This window comes from Amphibalanus amphitrite, unplaced genomic scaffold, assembly GCF_019059575.1.
Source record: "Amphibalanus amphitrite isolate SeventyFive unplaced genomic scaffold, NRLGWU_Aamphi_draft 000621F_arrow, whole genome shotgun sequence".
Taxonomy (NCBI): Eukaryota; Metazoa; Arthropoda; class Thecostraca; order Balanomorpha; family Balanidae; genus Amphibalanus; species Amphibalanus amphitrite.
In genome coordinates, this window is record NW_024882115.1 from 9708 (window position 1) to 17566 (window position 7859).

General features: G+C 45.9%; 1 long non-coding RNA gene across 1 annotated transcript; it reads left to right on the forward strand.

The window, feature by feature from the left end:
- The first annotated feature begins 916 nt into the window (after nucleotides 1–916).
- On the forward strand, nucleotides 917–5542 carry LOC122363455. The gene is made up of 3 exons (XR_006253367.1): nucleotides 917–983; nucleotides 4746–4865; nucleotides 5474–5542. It is a non-coding gene; the product is annotated as an uncharacterized LOC122363455 (long non-coding RNA).
- The last annotated feature ends 2317 nt before the right edge of the window (nucleotides 5543–7859 follow it).

Consider the following 7859-nt stretch of genomic DNA (forward strand, 5'->3'; position numbering starts at 1 on the left):
GCGACATCGCGGTGGTTACGTCAGAGCTACCCACTCAGTCGCTCTGACGTCATTTCTGACAGGAGATGTCATGGTTAATTCGACAGATACTCATACCTATTTATATAAGTATATGGCCGGATATGCGCCATGTTGTCAGTTGCACGCAGGACCACCGAACGTCAGGTGAGGGCTGCAGTGCCTTATCAAGCCTGGCCGCCGCTGAATAAATCAACTACCTAAACCTACACGAAACGACACCAGTTATCGTATCTGTATTTGTTGTTTCCCCAAGACTGGTAGGTGTTTATGCTTAAGTATTGTATGCATTTGTGTGTCAACGTTTAATTCTTTAAGCTGTTAGTAGAGTTATAGAAAAATGTGATCCACGATTCCATGTGTGTGTGAGTCATTCAGCAAGCAACGCACCTTTTTTACAGCGCAGGCGTTGAATAACAGGAAGACAGCGCACACAGGATAAAATGTTTCGCCATACTTTTCAAACGATCGTTGCAATTACTTTCATTTCCTACTGTGTAGGTCTGCCACCGCCACCGCCAGGTGAGAGCATAAACCTGCAAAAGCAGTTGAATTTTTCAACTATCCAAGATAAATGAAGTCCTTTAATGATATGTAATTTGTATGAAAGTTCAGAGCTTTGAATTCGTTCTTCAATCGCATCCATGCTAGTTACAAACGGAAACAGCGTCATTGCTAGCATTGTTTAGCATCTAGGTATACCTTCGAACACGCGAGAGAATGCTTCATATGCTAACTTGCAAGTCAGTTGTGCATAGCTCGAACAGACTGCAACGATTATCTAATGGACTATTAATTAACATACAATCAACTGTCGCCAGGGTCGACGACGACATGCAACTTTGGCAGCCCGCCACAGATATTCCAGAGTGGTAGTATCATGGAGGCAAACGCGCAAAAATGCTACGAGGCTCGATGCACAAACGGTGTTATGACTATACACAGCATCAGCTCCGGCTGCGGATGTGAGTACATTGCCTACTACGTGCCGAATGGAAAGACTATGCAGATAATGGACGAGTACAAAAACGGCCTTAATTGAAAAACAGAATATGTACTAAGAGTAATGTGTCAGATTTAGCAGCATGATCATCACTGAGATTGGCTTGGTGTGTTCTATCAGAATATTACAGGCTCATCTTACCGCAGGATTATTTTCTTTCATAAAATACAAGAGCTTTAATGCTGCATTACTCAAATAGATGTCAGGTAAAAAGTACACCCTACCGTTTAAGCAATGTGTGGTTTCACCAGCCTCAACAGATGGCTTTGACTGATTTTTTTTTAAAATACGGAGTGATCCAGGAGTGGACACACACAGCAAAAGATAAACTAGTAGCCGTAAGGATGACGAAACATACAAAGTATGCATATTGGCCCAGAACCTGTGGCCCAGAGCATTCCCGACGCGCCCGCTTACCCGATTGATATGTTGAGCCAGCTGCATGTATCTGGGGCAGCAGTGCGCGCTGCACTGGCTATGGTCAGTCCAAATAAGGCCTGTGGGCCTGACAACATTAGTGCACGAATAGTCGTGGAGTGTGCCGACGAATTAGCTGTGCCCCTCACAAAAATATGCACCCTGTCGGTGAAATCTGGTGTCTTCCCGGACAGATGGAAGCATGCAAATATCATACCGCTTTTCAAGAAGGGTGATAAAAAAGATCCATCCAACTACAGATCTGTGTCGCTGCTTCCTCTCTTCGGGAAGGTACTAGAACGCGTCGTATACAATGAGCTGTACCGGCACGTAGCGCCCGTCTTGAGCCCTCAGCAGCACGGCTTTGTGCCAAGGCGCTCGTGTAACACGAATCTCAGCGTGTACCTGAAACATGCCTGGGAGACCATGTCGGACGGATACCAGATGGACGTTATATACACCGACTATTCAGCGGCTTTTCAAAGCGTGAACCACGCCTTACTGATTCAAAAGCTCAAACATTCCTATCATTTGAACGGTAGAGCACTGAACTCGTTCATCTCGTATCTGTCCGACAGACGCCAGAGAGTCATCGTGGACGGAAAAGCTTCCAATTGGAAATCAGTGACTTCCGGAGTCCCCGAAGGTTCACTTTTGGCCCCCCTTCTCTTTTCAATGTTAATCAACGATTTGCCTTGCGAACTGAAATCTGGCTGCCTTATGTATGCGGATGACGTCGAAATTTACCGGAAAATCCTCTCCCCATCTGACGGACTACAACTGCAGCGGGACCTTGACCGTCTGTCGGCGTGGTCCGTCAGGTGGGGACTGACCCTAAATCCAGCAAAATGCAAATCTTTCACGATGACTCTCAGACGTGCCCCCGTCCGGACCAAGTATTGTGTCGCCGACACCGAGCTGGAATCTGTTGCAAAAATTAAAGACTTAGGTGTAACACTGGACACGAAGCTGACATTTGAGCCGCATGTGTCCGACATTGTCAGTAGAGCAGACCGTGCGCTCGGTCTTCTGATCCGTTCGTTCCAGATCGGTGTCGGCGAGCCAAAATTCAACCGCGGAGCGGCGCTCGCTGCCTACTACGCTAACGTGCGTTCCATTTTAGAGTACGGCAGCGTGGTCTGGGCGGGGGCGGCCAAGTCCCACACGGTGCGGGTCGATCGGGTGCAGCACAAGTTCCTCATCTGGCTGATATCTCATAGCACTTCTGGACAGACAGCCTCACTTTCTTATGACAGTCTTCTGTCCCACTTCAAATTGCCAACCCTAGCAAAACGTAGAATTCAGCACATCATTTTTCTTAGAAACATTGTGCGAGGAAAAATCGATGCGCTAGTCTTACTCGACTCATTCCATCTACATGTGCCACCCCGATCGACCCGCACCCTCACACTGTTCAATGTACCACGAGCACGCGTGAGCACGATAGGAACTGGGATGTTCTGCAGGATCCCAAAACACATGAACGCCTTTTTGGCAAGTAATGCGAGCGCAGACATCTTCTCTGACAGCTTTGGAGTTTTTAGGGCTCGTTTGATCCATCATGTTTTATCCACATAGTCATCTCATTGCTCATGTTACACTCGCTGTTCAGCTCATCTGATGGTTTTTATTGTGGTTTTTATTGTAGTTTTTTTTAATATCAAAGTTTTTTCTTTATTTTTACTTTCATATTTACTTATAGGTACACGTATTCTCACTCTTACCTTCATTCTCATATTTATACTTCGAACTGTGGATTTTGTTTTCAGTCTGAATGAATGTTCATACTCGTGCGGTTCCCTCATACCGTTGTGTGTGTTGATGCATTTTATTTTCCTGACTTCACCTGTTAGTGGAGAATTTCTCTGTTGGTGATAATCACAAATAAACAAATAAACAAATATTACAAGCTTCAATGTAGTCTGGCAAATCATTCGATACAGATGCAAAGCATACCAACGACTGAAACTGCACACTACTTCTGCGGTGGACTGTACTTTTACGAATCAATGTCTTGATACAGAGAACAATAAGTGGAGCTTGCAACTATCATATATTCATTGTTAAAACAACAAGTTTGCATTCGTACTCACCATCGTAAACTTTGCTCATGCTCATCAGCTTTTTGGGCAAATCTGCACATAATTTATTTTATTACAAGCATTTTCATATCAATTACTTCTTTCAGTGTTTTAACCCTCGCCGGCACAGGCCATTTTGCGTCCTTCGACGGCACAAGGGGGGGGGGTTGGTACGACCCCCCCTCGCGTTTGGCCCCTGATCGAGCTAGAGCTTTGCGAAAAAAACGAGCGTGTTGCCCGTCACGAGAGGAAGCCGATGATACCCAATTTTAAGGTCCTAGGTCATCGGGTGACCTTCCAGGTCAGGTCAATGACCCGAAAACCGGGAAAATCGGGACCTGTTAGAAAGTCGTAAAGTGTGGCTGTTATGTGGTTTTCTGGGGCGCTGATCACGAATATCGTGTTAGTTTTGATCAGAGATGATGTCTTCAAGCATTTAGACCAGGTCGGGTCAGGTCAGGTCAGGTCAACCGGTAGGGGTTGTGACGGGTATTCGTAATACGTGTCAACCGCCTCTGACAGCTTCGTAACATGTTACGAAGGCACCAAAACTACTCAAATGGTTGCTAAATTCGAATTCAGCTCCAAAAACTAGCCTAGAAACATGTAAAACTCCAAAAAGTGAACCGAGGTCACCCGAGGTCACCAAAGGTCAGTGACCTGACCTGACCTTCAGGTGACCTTGACACCCACCCTAATGTATGGGAGCAACATCAAATCATATGTTTGAACGTTTGAAACCACGAAAAGCTTGCAAACGCGCGGCTAATGCGAGCCGACATACGCCGAATCGCAATTCCGGCCAAACATGGTCTCGGAAAAGAGGTCACAGGTCAAAGGTCATTTGGGTCAGGGTCATGAAATTTTCAGGGTAGGTGTAAAATTGATCAATGCGAGGGTACTGAAAGTTTCGTCGCGATCGGCCGCTTTTTACGCGAGTTATTCGCGAAAAACCTTAGGGGGGGGGGTTGCATCAACCCCCCTGCGCCGGCGAGGGTTAATCGAAAATAATGTATGATGATATGAAAAATGGGGTAAATGGGGTGCATTTCGTGCAACCATAACTGATAGCTGTTACGAAACAAAATGAACATAATTTCACCAAATCTGCACCAAATCTGCACCAAATCTGTACGTAATCTACATCAAGAGTGCACCAGATGGCCGTCGTAAAAACGGCTAATATAACTTCACTGCCTTTGTATAATGGTTGCTATTCTTCGCAGGCTGCAAGCAAGGCAACAAGGTGTACGCTCCTGGCGCTGAGATATTTGCGGGAGGATACAGAAAGAAGTGCCAGTCGGGTGGTAGCTGGCTATACATACCGTTACCGACAATCAGTGCAGGTGAGTATGCTCGATAAGACACGTGCACCTGAAAGAAGGTATATTGTTACCACGGTTGCATAACAAAATGATATCAAATGTTAATTTATCACCATTGGGGGGCGACATTGTAAATGAGGCAAGGTAACCAAAGGTAATGTGGATGTGCAAATGATAACAATGAAAAGGATTATAAATCGATCGATCGGTGTCAAATAATGTTTCAAAAGAAATAACAACATGTAGTGTTTTGGTTTCACCGTACTTCAGTGCAATCGACATAAGATAACACTACCTTAACCTTTTTCTAATACTTTCGGCTAAACTCAGGCCACTTGGAAGCTGGAGCTATAGGGTTTCGGAGTCGAGGTTGCGTTGTTTGAACGCTACGAGGCTCCGACTCCTACTCCGAAACCCTGCTTATGGCATGTTGGTTGTTGATATAATTGAAGTGTGGTAATAATATACCTAATATAGATAGAATAATTGCTTGTATATCCTCCATTGAAATGCTTTGAGTAATCTTTTAGAAAGTCCAATAACATATAAACCAAAAGGACAAATAAATATGATGGCACCATGTTAGCAATGCGTTTCATATGCCAGCTGACAAAACGTTTTCATTTCAGCAACAATGCATCAAGATAAAACTGTATACATCGAACGCCTGCCAGCTGGCCGCAGATGAGGCAGTCTCTCGGCCATGCTGCAGCTAGCCGAGCAGGAAAAAAAGCAGGAAGCATGCTTCCTGCTTTTTTCCTACAGCCTTCCATCCGCAGAAGAATGGAATCTTACCAAAAGTCTTCGCATAGTAACTTAACTGTTTCATCCACCCGATCAATGTTTGAATGGAAAATACATGCAGATGAAAACAAATAAAACAAGATCATATTGGGTGTTTTTGATGTCGAATACTCACACACAAAGCGTTGTGCCGTGCTACCGAGCCTGCCTCATTCACTCATCCGGCTCCTAGCAATACATAAATACAATACATACCTACATTGCTTGATAAACTGAATTTATTTCATATTTTATGAAGCATTAGAGCTTAACAAAATGAAATGATTACTCAAGCTGAAGGCTAAATTAATCTCGGATTAGATCAATTGAGCAAAAGAAAAAAGAAACAGCCCATCTCAAAGACGCTTCTGCTTTCAACAAAGAGGGCAGTGTTAGAAGACTATTTTCTCCTAACGCACGCCTGCTGGGCTATTCAGCCCCATGCGCCCCACTGGGGTTGACGGACTCTGCCCCCTGTCTAGCTAGCTTCCGAACCGATGGTCGTAAAAATGGGGAAAACGGTAATCGAAAACTCTCGACGAGGAGCGTCTTAACCCGCGCACCGACGGGGGGGGGGCGGATATCCGCCCCCCCTGAGGTTTTTCGCGAATAGCGGGAAAACCGCGGCGCGTAGCGCCGCGAAATTTGGTATGACTATAACCTAATCAATTTTACACATGGTGTGCAAGTTTGAACCTCCTACCTTTCAAGGTCAGGTCACCAGGTCACTTTGAATGACCCAACCTCAAGTCACTTTTTTGCAACTTTGTCACCGTGCCAGAGCTACAGTAGATGTCGGCGGCCTTTGAAAGTCGCAGGATATTATAAGGTCATTAGTAGCTACAATTTGTATATCTCGGAATTTTGATATCGGTGACCTAAGGTCAGGTCAATTTCGCGACCTCCCCATTATAAGTCAATGGGGGAAAAATCAACTCCCTGTTTTTACCACTAAAACGGGTCGGAATGGCCCCATATACCATACATGACTTCATATACGATCAACCTTCACTACCTTGAGGTCTGTTTTGCTGTTGGGCAGCTGTGAGGTCATGTGACGTCATCAAAGGTCACCAAAGGTTTTTGGCCAATAACTCCGTACAGGAACAAGATACAGACGCGTGGATGGTCTCATTGTGTTCAGCTCGTCAAGACGCATCGAATGATATACATGATGACCTCGAGGTCACGTGACCTGAGGTCAACCTTTGACCTTGACCTTTCGAGGTCAACATATATATCATTCGATGCGGATCGACGAGAGGATCACGATGATGCCCTTAGTTTGTTCCTATCTCGACTAATTCGAGAGTTATTCGAGAAAAACTCTCTCCATATCTAGCGCCGCCATTTTGACTTTTTCGACCCCTGTGACGTCATCTTTGACCTGACCTGAAAATGACCTTAGTAAAAATTGTAGATCTTGGCCGTGCGTATCCGATGCCGTTTACCGCTTGTCGCTATCTTGCTTCGTTCTCGAGATCTCAGGGGGGGGGCGGTCATCCGCCCCCCCCGTCGGTGCGAAGTTGGCGCAGACCCCCGTCGGTGCGCGGGTTAAGAGCGATTTTTTGCCTAAGATGGTGAGAGGTCAGGTCAAGTTAAACAGGGGACAGAATCTGTCCCATCACTCAGTTAGTAGAGCGTTGGACTACCAGTTGCTCCGGCGCTCGATATTTGAGACTCCTGACGGGGATGATCTGCAGTTGGTGGGAGCAGCCGGCAGCCGCAGCCGGTTGAAGTCAGTTGAGTGGGACAGGCCGTGTCCAGCGTTTAAGGGCACGTAACTCTTTGGCATCCTAATTCTCCCGTTACTGGGAATCGTGCAATCGAGCAGTAGGGGTCGCGGTCCACGCAGCAAGCTCTGCCTAGCGTAGACTCCAGCACTGTCAATCCGTGCATTCAACCATTCGAGCTAAAATTATAAGAATACGAATACAAAGAACAGGTCAAGGGTGAACTATTATAATGTGTAAGACATCTAACTTTGTACCGCTTTGTCCCCTATGTGAAAAATCGGTCACAGTGCTTGGTACTGTCATTGGGTGATGCCACGTCACTTTAAGCAGGCCACGTTTTCTGCCATGTTCTGTACTGTCTCCAGTGCCCCATTGCCAATTTCCCCGGCAGCGGTCGCCTTTGAGGAGTAGGAGACCCGGGAGGTATGGGCCGGTTTTGTGAAAAGGCAATTTTCTTCCAGTTGGCATTGACTAGACCTGGTTTTTCACTCCGTAT